Source organism: Pristis pectinata, chromosome 18 (assembly GCF_009764475.1).
Source record: "Pristis pectinata isolate sPriPec2 chromosome 18, sPriPec2.1.pri, whole genome shotgun sequence".
Taxonomy (NCBI): domain Eukaryota; kingdom Metazoa; phylum Chordata; class Chondrichthyes; order Rhinopristiformes; family Pristidae; genus Pristis; species Pristis pectinata.
Window position 1 is genome coordinate 6,643,869 of NC_067422.1, and position 12,526 is coordinate 6,656,394.

A 12,526-nucleotide genomic window follows, 5' to 3' on the forward strand; every position below is an offset into this window, starting at 1 on the left:
AGACAGCTTGAAAACAGGTCCTTCGAGACCATCCACACCAATCCTACATTAATCCCACATTTTATTCTCCCCACATCCTCATCAACTCCCCCAGATTCTACCGCTCACCTACACATTGGGGACAACTTACAGCATCCAATTAACCTACCAATAATATATTCAATAACTCTGCCTCCACACCTCTCTGGAGTAGGGAATCCCAACGATTCACGATCGTCTGAGAGAAGAACTTCCTGTGCATCTCCAGCTACAGTGGGCGGCTCTTGTTCTGGAACTATGCTCACTAGCTCTAGATACCTTCCCTAAGGGAACATCCACTCTGCCCATCCTCTTAGATGTCTCAGTAAGATCACTTCTCAAAGCTCCAGTGGGTATCAGCCAAATCTTTCCGTCCAACATCCAATTCAATGAACCTTCTCTGCACTACCTCCAAAACAGGTCTATCTACGTTTAACAGGCATTTATATAGACACATGTACAGGGCAGGGAATTGAGGGATATAGACCACATGCAGCCAGATGTGCAGTTTGAATTGGCATCAATTGGTCAGCACAGACATTGTGGCCGAAGGGCCTGTTCCTGCGTTCTATTATCTTGTGCTACCTCAATGCACTGTGTAATGAATTGATCTGTACGATCGGTATGCAAGACAAGTTTTTCACTGTACCTTGGTACAAGTGACAATAATAAACCAATACCAATTCCAATAACCTTCCTTAGGAAGTCTCCAAATTTAAGGCAGATCAAGGTACATAATGATAGTTCCAGCCCCTACTTCCCTTTCTGGCAGTGAGTTCCAGATTCCCATCTTTTGGGTGGAAAGTATTTCCTCACCTCCCCTCTCATCCTCCCACCAATTTCATCTCCCCTAACTAACTCAGTTCCTCTCCACCACCTCTCTCATTTAACCTCCCTTCTGCCTCCTCCGTTCCAGAAGAAGTGACACTGGCCTGGCCACTCAGAAAATTTCCCCAGCTCTGCCAACCTTCTCGTAGATCTCCTCAGAACCCCCTCCACGCGCCCCCCCCCCCCACCCAAAGCAGGAACTTTTTCTGATTCCGGAGTGGGCCTCCAACTCCTGGACTTGGAGGCAAGTGTTGATTCCATTGAAGCGACAAGGCTTATGTAGTGCCATGCCGCCAGATAGAGGTGGGCTGACTCAGAGCGCTAACGAGGGCAGTTAAAGCCTGCGGATCACTGCGGCAGTCAGGGACATGGCAGAGGCTATGAGGTAATCTCTTGGCAGGCAGTAGTGGCCTCTGGAATGAAACTGGAATACAGTTCTCTATAATCCCCGCTTGGCTGCTGGCCTTGCTAATGGACAGCTCCCTTGTAACTCACATGTAAAACCGTCATCTTTGTGGAACATGGAGGCTTCAGGTTTGGACTAAGGTTGCTAATTGTAGCAGTCGCTGAGGCAAGTCATTGCTTATCATTGTCACATGTACCGAGATACAGTGAAAAGCTTTTGTTTGCGTACCTAATCACTTCCATAACTAAATACATCGGCATAGTGCAAAGGAAAACAGAATGCAGAATATAGTGTTGCATTCACAGAGAGAGTGCACTGCAGGTAGACAAATAAAGTGCAAGGGCCACGACGAGGTAGATCAGGAGATCAAATGTTCAAGAGTTCATCTTTTAGCTCATGAGAGGTCCCTCAAAGAGTCTGATAACAGCAGGATAGAAGCTGTCCTTGAGCCTGGGGGTACGTGTCCTAACGGGAGAAGGGAGAAGAACGTCCGGGGTGGGAGGGGTCCTTTATTATGTCGTCTGCTTTCCCGAGGCAGCAGGGAGTGTAGACGGAGTCAATGGAGGGGAGGCTGGTTTGTGTGATGGACTGGGCTGTGTCCACAACTCTCTGCAGTTTCTTGCGGTCCTGGGCAGAGCAGCTGCCATACCAAGCCGTGATGCATCCGGATAGGATGCTTCCTATGGTGCATTTGTAAAAATTGGTGTCACTGGGGACATGCCGAATTTCCTTAGCCTTCTGAGGAAGTAGAGGCAGAGAGGCCAGACTGAGGAAGGTTGGTAGACCTCCTCGACTGGACCAGGACAAATTGTTGGTGATATTTCCACCTAGGAGCTTGAAGCTCTCAACCATCTCCAGAAAGTGACAACAAGGCTGGGGCTTGATTGAGGTGTTCTCCTGATTGGAATAGCAGGTTCATACAAAGCCTGTTCCATGGACTAATTTATAGCTGATTTTTCTGTGCTTCATTCAGCTTAAAAATACTTAAGAACAGATATTTTTAATTCATGCCTTTAACCATCACCCAGTATCTCAAGGAGCAGGGACCTCTAGCCTGAGCTCCCGTCAATATTTATCGGTCAGACAGCATCACTGGAACAGATGAGAGACGCAGGAGACTACAGGTGCTGGAATCTGGAACAACACACAAACTGCTGGAGGAACTCAGTGGGTCAGGCGGCGTCTGTGGAGGGAAATGGACAGATGAAGGGTCTTGACCCGAAACGTCGACCATCCATTTCCCTCCACAGATGCTGCCTGACCTGCTGGGTTGCTCCAGCAGTCTGTATTTGTTTTTGCATTGGAGCAAGTCATCTGGACAATATCGGGCTGCTGTTTCGGGAGCTTGCAGGGCCCCAAGGCTCCTACACCACAGCTTTTACTGAGCCCAAGTGATCTTCCGCTAGAAGATGATGATTAGTTTATCAGGAATCTCACACAGCCAGGTAGTCAATGCCAGTGGCATGTCAGGTCGACGTTTCAGGTCGAAACCCTGCATCAGGACCGAAACATTGACTACTTCTTTCCCCCCCACAGACGATGCTCAACCCGCTGAGTTCCTCTGGCAGATTGTTTGTTGCTCCAGATTCCAGCATCTGAAGTCTCTTGTGTCTCCACCTATCACCTACCAGCCCCTGTCTCACCCCTCCTTCTCACCTCTATACACCGGCCATCTCCCCTCCACACTCTCAGTCCTGACCCAGGATTTCGATCCAAAATGTCGAACACCTCTTTAACTCCTCGGATCTGTCTGACCCGCTGAGTTCCTCCAGCAGTTTATTTTCTGCATAATATGATAGTGTTTTATACAAAAAATGAAACTGATTCAATTCAATCAGAAACTAGGATCTTAAATATAAAGCAAACAGTGAAGACATGAAGCCTGAGGTGGCTGCGGCAGATCGGGAAACCATTAAAATGTATTTCAGTAACAAACAATGGCTAATGTTTAAAGAACCACTGTATATTTTGCAAGGGGTAATACACTGGTATTATAATATAATGCACTGTACTGCTGCCACAAAACAACAAATTTCACGTTATATAAGTCAGTGATAATAAATCTGGTTCTGATCCAGAGCAAACACTCAGGATAGAGATGAGAAGAAATTTCTTCAGACAGAGTTAATGCGAGTAGGTTCTTTCCACCTAGATTAGGAGAGATAAGTACGAGAGGACATGGCTTTAGGGTGAAAGAGGAAAGGTTTAGGGGGAACTTCTTCACTCAGAGAGTGTGGAACGGGCTGCCATCTGACGTGGTAAATTTTAAGAATAAGTTGCATGGATATATGGAGGGGAGAGGTCCGGAGGGTTATGGACTGGGTGCAGGTCAATGGGACTAGCGGAATAAAGTTTCGGCACAGACTAGAAGGGCCGAATGGCCTGTTTTCTGTGCTGTAGTGTTCTATGGTTCTATGGAGGGTGGTGAATCTTTGGAATTCTTTTCCCAAGAAGGTTGTGGAGTTCCTGAGTGTAAACAAGACAGAGACCAATAGATGTTTAGATATTAAGGGAATCAAGGTAGACAGGTTTAGTGCAGGATAGTGTTACTGAGGTAGATGGTCAGCGGTGAATCGAGGAGCAGGTGCTGGGGGCTGGGTGATCTGCTTCTGATGTTGGGTTGCAATTGAACAGGTTCGTGAATTTAACAGACTTGGGCAATCCAGCGGACACATCGTTAAGGAACTCTGACTCGGAGATTGCATTTTGCTGATATCTTGATCTTAAATGGTTCCGTGTTTGTGGGTAAACAGTGAGCAAGGAGCTGTGCGTTTGCGTTGTTGATTCAATCAGCGATGTGCAGTCCCAGGGATAGTTTCATGCAACACCTCCAACTCTGTGCCCCATTGACAAAGTGGAGTGGCCATTGCCCCTAGCCACACTGTCAGAGGTGTGGGATAAAAGCAAAACGCTGCAGATGCTGGAAACCTGAAGGGAAAATAAGATATGATTTCTTTATTAGTCACATGTACATCGAAACACACAGTGAGATGCATCTTTTGTGTAGAGTGTTCTGGGGGCAGCCCGCAAGTGTCGCCACGCTTCCGGCACCAACATACCATGCCCACAACTTCCTAACCTGCACGTCTTTGGAATGTGGGAGAAAATCCACGCAGACACGGGGAGAACATACAAACTCCTTACAGACAGCGGCGGGAATTGAACCCAGGTCGCTGGCGCTGTAAAGCGTTGCGCTAACCGCCACACTACTGTGCCTGCCCGAATTAGGAGATTCTGGAAATATTCCCCAGGTCAGGAAGCATCTATGGAGAGAGGAACAGGCCTGTGATCCTTTATTAAACTAAATTGTCAGAAGATTATTGACCTGAAACGTTAACTTGGGTTCCTCTCTCCAAAGAGACAAACACGGACAAGAGATCCGAAATCCAGGGGTGGGTTGAGAGCATCTGCCTGTGACGTCAAAGCAGCATTTGACAGAGTGAGACATTGAGGGCCCCTGTGGTACTGAAGTCAATGACCACTGTCCTGAGACGGACCAGGATCTGAATCAGTCTTGACCCATGAACTGAGGCATCCAAGGTCAGGTGTACCGCACCATTTCACACCACACGTCACCGTTTCATCTCCATTCCTGCCAGAAACCTTCAGGCAAAGATTCTGGGAAGATTTCACAGAAGTTATACAATTTGTGAGGAGATTCTCCACTGTTTTCTCTCCACTTATTACTAACCTGGTCCTTCTTCATACCAATGCTGGTGTCGAGTTCAGATAAGGCATGATGCTGATTGGCTGTCAGCTCAATCACCTGGGTGTAAAATCTCCTACACTCCACCTGCAGCAGGGCCGGGGTCCTGGGGTCCACCCGTGAACCACCTCACCAAAACGAGTTATCTCGTTGCTGCTTGTGGGATCCAGTCGACCATTGTATTCCTTACATTCCAGCTGCGACTACATTTCAAGAAGGGCATCATTAGCTGTAAAACACTCCGGGACTTGCCAACGTTAAGAAAGGAGGTATAAACATATTGAAGGACATAAGAAATCAGGAGAGGCCATCCTGCCCATGGAGTCTGCTCAATGGTGCATCAAGACCATGGCTGCTCTTCAACTTCAGTGCCATTTCCCAGCACTGATTCTCTAACCATTTAGAATGAATACAGTGACTGAGCCCTCTCTGCCTTCCAAAGGTTTACCATCCTCTGAGTGAAGACATTTCACCTCGTCTCTCTCTCTCTCTCTTTCTCTCTCTCTCTCTCTCTCTCTCTCTCAAGTGTCCTACTCCTAATTCTCAAACAGTGCCCCCTGGTCATGAGTCCCCTGAGTCAGAAGAAATTTCTTGCCTGCATCCAGCCTGTCGAGCCCTGGAAGAATTTTGTAAGCTTCAATGAGATCTCCTCTCATCCTTCTAAATCCTAAAGAACACAGTCCCAGTTCACTCAGTCTCTTGTGGTATGGCAAACCCACAATCCTTGGAACCAGGCTGGCGAATCACTCACAGGTGTTCCTATTGCCACTGGGTCCGAGGATCTGGAAAGCAAAGCGATTGGGCTGGGAGCTCTTGGCGATCGGGAGCAGGGGGAAAATTCAAGGGAGAGGAAAATCCAGCGGGGATCTGAGTAGTGTAAATCTGGCAGTAAGGGCTGGGATTTGGAGAGGGAGACAGCTGTGAAATGGCTGTTCAGAGACACCCACGGAATGCGCTGCCCTCCCATCATTAAACCGGCTCAGGCGAGCTACCAGGCAACGAGATATTTGCTGTGACAACGTTGCATCACCGAAGCCCTTGTTGCAGCTGCTTGTCCAGCTAGTCCGCCGTTCCCAGTGACTGACACCCGGAACTCTCTCGACATTACCAGGTGCCTGAAATAGACTGAGCCACACAGGGTGAGTAATTATTTCACCGATGGGGAATCATTTTGCATTGGGAGAGAGGGCATCCCTTCCCCTCAGACCTTCCATTGGATGTACTTCACTGTTAAAAGGGGGAAGCAATGGAGGCTGGTGCCAGTGTGGGGCACACACTGCTTTCACCACAGTGCCTTAAAAGGTGTGACGTTTGAGTTCAATGGGTACCCCTGCCCCCTGTCTCCTTAAGCCCAGACAGGAGGGTGGGTGGGATGTGGATGATGAGGCCCCACAACCCAAGCCTGACCCTGGTATTTATAGACATAGTTTCCAGTTGAATTCATTGGATGGCAGCCCTGTCTGGGTCTCTTATTTTGGTCCTTCCCAGTTGGTGGCACTGAGGCCAACTGTGCTCAGGACCAGGCTGGGGTCGGCAGGCCAGCTTCCTCCACCCCCTCTCCCACCATCATCAGGAGAGCTTTTGCCTCTGTCCATCATCCTGTAACTTCTGAGAGTCAAAAGAACTGCGGAATTTGGGAAAACAGAGAGCGCTGGAAAAACACAGCAGGTCAGGGCAGCATCCGCGGAAGGAGAAACAACCTGAAGGGTTGCAGACCCAAAACGTTGACTGTTTCTCTTTCCCCAGATGCTGCCTGACCTGCTGAGATTTTTCCAGTGTTTTCTGTTTTTAATTCTGTACCTCCTCCTGCCCTTTCAGGGAATGAGGCAGCCTGTGCCTGAATGCAGGAAGAGCTGGGCAGAATTTGGGTTGATCATCCACCATCGAAGATCCCCGCCACCCGGACCATGCCATCTTCTCGCAGCTCCCACTGGGCAGGAGGTACAGAAGCCTGAAGTCCCACACCACCAGGTTCAGGGACAGCTACTTCCCTTCAACCATTCGGTTCTTGAACCAACCGGCACAACCCTAATCACTACAGTTTAGTGACACTATGACCACTTTTATCACTTTGCACTACGATAGACTTGTTTTTTTTTCTAATTGTGTTCTTTCTTGTAAAAATTGTGTATAATTTATGTTTTTCTTGTGAATGCTGCTTATAAGATAAGATATCTTTATTAGTCACATGTACATCAAAACACACAGTGAAATGCATCTTTTGTGTAGAGTGTTCTGGGGGCAGCCCGCAAGTGTCGCCACGCTTCTGGCGCCTACATAGCACGCCCACAACTTCCTAACCCGTACGTCTTTGGAATGTGGGAGGAAACCGGAGCACCCGGAGGAAACTCACGCAGACATGGGGAGAACGTACAAACTCCTTACAGACAGCGGCCGGAATTGAACCCGGGTCGCTGGCGCTGTAATAGTGTCACGCTAACTGCTACACCACCACTGATGCTACGTGCCTGCGATGCTGCTGCAAGTAAGTTTTTCATTGCACCTGTGCACACATGGACTTGTGCATGTGACAATAAACTCGACTTTGACTTTTGATAAGCAGTAAACAGCAATCCCTGCCCACATGTGACCATCTCCAACAAACACATCCCTCCAATGTCAATGTTTCAGGTTGACAATTCCTTCCTTCCCACAGATGCTGCTCGACCCGCTGAGTTCCTTCAGCAGATTGTTTGTTGCTCCAGATTCCTGCATCTGTGGTCTCTTGTGTCCCCATATCCCTCTGATATCCAGTTCCATTCCATTGTTCAATTCCCCCCCAGCAACAAGCTTGAGCAGAAGCTATTTAAGGTGAGCGGGGGGTAGGTTCAGAACAGACATGAGGGGCATGTTTTTTACGCAGAGTGGTGGATGCCTGGAATGTGTTGCCTGATAGGGTGGTGGAGGCAAATTCATTGGGTGAGTGAGAGGAAATTGGAGGGATCTGGGCATTCTGTAGGTAGGAGGGATTAGCTATGTCGGCACAACATTGCGGGCCGAAGGGCCTGTTCTGTGCCATACTGCTCTATGTTCTAAACTGCTCTCAGTCTCGATACCAGAAACAAGAGCAGATTGGAGGGTAGGTACCCAGTGCCGCCGCTGGCAGGTTCCCCTCCAAGTTGCCCACCACCCTCACGGACTCACGCAGCATGGAAACAGACCCTTCAGCCCAACTCGTCCATGCTGACCAAGTTGCCCAACTGAGCTAGTCCAATTTGCCTACATTTGGCCCATATGTGTCACTTGGAAATATATTGCCATTCCTTCAACACTGCTGGGTCTAAGTCCTGGAAAAGTCTTGTGTGGATACCATTACCATACAGACTGCAGTGGATCAAGGAGCTAGCTCACCACCACCTTCTCAATGGCAATTAGGGATGGGCCATAAATGCTGGCCTTGCCACTGACACCCAGACGCTGTACATGAAAAAAGGTAGTTCAGTTGAAGAAGCAAGGACAAGCTTCCTCTGGGAAGGATACTGCTCCTGCATGAGTAGCACCCTTCACGACATGGGGTTCGTAGATAAGGATTAGACAACTTGGAGAGAGACAGGAAGATGCCAAATCCAATCAGTAAAAGGGAAGCTTCTGAAGGAGGGGTAAAATCAGGATGCTGCCATTTTGTCAGCCCAGAAAGATATAGAAATTCTGCCTATTTTATATTCTGAATTATCTACTATGTAATGAAAATTTGTCTAATATGAGGTAACTTTCTGCTTTAAAATGTATTGGAGGAAACTACATCTTAATTTGTTATATCCATGAGGAAAAAAAAAGCTACTTCTGTGCAAAGTCATTGCGTAACTGAGTGGTTGTCTGCTGGTAACCCTGGTTGTGGCTTCAAGTCCCACAGATTGAGCATAACAGTCCAGGGGGTACTCAACTACAGCAGTGTAGAATGATGCATAAGGAAGAAATCTGTATTGTGATGTTAAACTAAGACCCTGGTTTATGTGCTCAATTCCATGGTGTTATTTTGAAGAGATTCTGGGGTGCAGTGGGGTCGTTCTTCTGATCAATATTTATCCTGTTAAAAGAGACACTCTGGACATTTTCACATCGTCAGTTGTGGGATCTCACAGAGTGTGATTTGGTTGCTGAATTCGCCAAATTAATACAGCATTGGAACTTTCATTGTACATGACAGGCTTTAAAAAAGCTTTATGATACTGTAAAACAGATTCTATAACTGCTAGGGTAAACAATCAATAGTTAATGCACTTAGAAGTTCTGCTTTTATCCTTCATTTTTAGAAAAAAAATGAGATCTGAAACAGTTCTCTGAACCAAACTCCATCAAGCCCCATAACCACTGCTGACAGCAAAATACTGGGGCATTAGACAGTGGACGAGCCTCTCCTGCTGGGAACCTGCTGCAAGTGCAGAGACAGACAGCACAGAGCAGAGCTGCAATAATCCACGCCACTTCAGATTAGGCCACTGTTTTCATGCAATCCGCACAGTACGGCAAGATTTCTTAAATGGAGAATAAAACAGCTGCAGAATATGGCGAAAGTGAAGTTTCTCTGACAGGCCAGTATGTCAGTGGTGAATGGCCCTCAAGGGTGTGTGTTCCAATGCCACTCCTGATGCCTGAGCGCAAAAATCCGGGTGAGCTGTTCAGTACAGCAATCAAACCGAAACTACGTAACCCCAGCAACAGTAGTGACTTCTGGATCTTTGTGAATTCAAATTCCATCATTAATAGTAATTCAGTTAATTAAATAATTTGGATTTTAAAAAAAAGATAAACTCCTAATCTATGCATATTTACATATGGCATAGATATATAATCCACACTTTGCTGATCTCATAAAATATTGTGGTAAATATTGTCTCATCAATTACCTGTGGTAGCCACAGGCCAACGAGAGTAAAGATTAAGATAAGATTTCTTTATTAGTCACATGTACATCAAAACACACAGTGAAATACACCTTTTGGGTAGTGTTCTGGGGGCAGCCTGCAAGTGTCGCCACACTTCCGGCACCAACATAGCATGCTCACAATTTCCTAACCCGCACGTCTTTGGAATGTGGGAGGAAACTGGAGCACCCGGAGGAAACCCACACAGTCACGGGGAGGACATACAAACTCCTTACAGACGGCGGCTGGAATTGAACCCGGGTCACTGGCGCTGTAATAGCGTTACGCTAACCACTACACTACCGTGCCAGGGTTACAACATCTGGTCAATGGTTAGCACACACTTCTGGAAAACATGTGTGGTCATGTAAAAACGAGAGGTTATTCAGCTCTTGAAGACATTCTGTTACTTGTGGAACACCAGGTGGGGGAGGGGGGTGGGGGGGTGGTGCAGGGTGGCGGGGGGGAAGAGGGGGGGAAACGAGACCATTCTGGCCCTGAGGATGTTCTGGCGTTCAATTCCAATGTGGCTCCATCTTGGTCAATAAGGTCCTGACAACAATCATTAGTGTAGGAGTGGTATAATTGGGTGGTTGGTGGTTGGCGTGGACTCAGTGGGCACGGGGGAGTCTATCAGTGAGAACGGTGATGAAGATCACACAGGAATTCTGAGAGGGGGCTCCGTATGCTGAAGGCTGAGCTCAATGGATTTCTCTGAGGAGACACAGGACCGGCCCTGATCTTGCTGAATGGAGCAGGCTCTGGGAGGTTCCTATTTACATGATGCTCTAAGCGAGGACTGGAGCTGGGGCTCACCCTGCCTGGACAGATCAGCCACGCACTAGAGTGACTGGTGGACAGGCTGGCGGAGTGAGCAGCTGTTCTGGAGCAACCCTTTGGCGCATCGTGCCCTCTGGTGCAGCCTCTGACTCCAGTGCGACCTGTGTGACCCTCTCCCTCTCACTTCCATACACCGGCTATCTTCCCTCTACACTCTCAGTCCTGACGCAGGGTCTCGACCCGAAACACTGACCATCCTTTTGCTTTCACCAATGCTCCAGATTCCAGCATCTGCAGTCTTGTATCTCTGTGAAGTGTTTGCTCCCCACATCTGTTAGCTCCACTCCTCTGCCCTTCCCGTCTCACTTGATCTCCAACCCTTTCCTCTTCCCTTCCCCTCCACCTTCCCTTTTCCCATCTGTTTTCCCCTTATTTTCTTGCTTGACAATTCCCCTCCGCGGACTCCCCCTACACTTCCCGCTGCCTCAGGAAAGCAGCCGACATAATCAAAGACCCCTCCCACCCCGGACATTCTCTCTTCTCCCCCCTCCCATAGGGAAGATACAAAAGCCAGAAAGTGCGTACCACCAGGCTCAAGGACAGCTTCTATCCTGTTATAAAATTATGGATGGTTCCCCAATATGATAAGTTGGACTCTTGACCTCCCAATCTACCTCATTATGACCTTGCACCTTATTGTCTGCCTGCACTGCACTTTCTCTGTAACTGTAACGCTTTATTCTGCATTCTGTTATTGCTTTTCCCTTGTACTGCCTCGACGCACTGATGTGATGAAATGATCTGTATGGATGGCACGCATAACAAAGTTTTTCACTGTACCTCGGTACATGTGACAATAATAAACCAATTTACCAGCCTGTCAGGCAGCATCCATGGAGGGAAATAAACAGCTGACATTTCAGTCAGGACCCTTCATCAGGACTCAAAGTCACAGTCCTGATGAAGGGTCTCGACCCAAAATTTCGACTGTTCATTTCCCTCCACAGGTGGTGCCTGACCTGCTGAGTTCCTTCAGCATTTCGTGTCTGTTGCTCCAGAATCCAGAATCTGCAGAATCTCCTGTGTCTCCAATTTACCAGTCTGGAGCTTTGACAGTTTCCTTCCATGTCCCAGAGAAGTGCTGGCAGGTTAACTGCCCACTGTGACTTCCTTCCCTCCCTCCCTCCCCTCCCTCCTTCCTTCCTTCCTTCCCTCCCCCCTTCCCTTCCTCCCTCCCTCCCTCCCTCCTTCCTTCCCTCCCCTCCCTCCTTCCTTCCCTTCCTCCCTCCCCGCTCCCTCCTTCCTTCCCTCCCCTCCCTCCTTCCTTCCCTTCCTCCCTCCCCGCTCCCTCCTTCCTTCCCTCCCCTCCCTCCTTCCTTCCCTTCCTCCCTCCCCGCTCCCTCCTTCCTTCCCTCCCCTCCCTCCTTCCTTCCCTCCCCTCCCTCCTTCCTTCCATTCCTCCCTCCCCGCTCCCTCCTTCCATCCCTCCCTTTCCCCTCCCTCCTGCTTTTCCTCCACACCCTCCTTCCCTCCCTCTTCCCCTCCCTCCCCCTCCCCTCCCCCCCTCCCCACACCCTCCCCCCACCCCTCCTCCTCCCTCCCCCTCCTCCCCCCTCCCCCCCCCCCTCCCCTCCCCCCTCCCCTCCCCCCTTCCCCCCCCTCCCCCCCTCCCCCCCTTCCCCCCTCCCCCCCCTTCCCCCCCTCCCCCCCCTTCCCCCCCCTCCCCCCCTTCCCCCCCTTCCCCCCTTCCCCCCCTTCCCCTCCCTCCTTCCCCCCTTCCCCTCCCTCCTTCCCCTCCCTCCTTCCCCCCCTTCCCCTCCCTCCTTCCCCCCCCCTTCCCCTCCCTCCTTCCCCCCCCTTCCCCTCCCTCCTTCCCCCCCTTCCCCTCCCTCCTTCCCCCCCCTCCTTCCCCCCCCTTCCCCT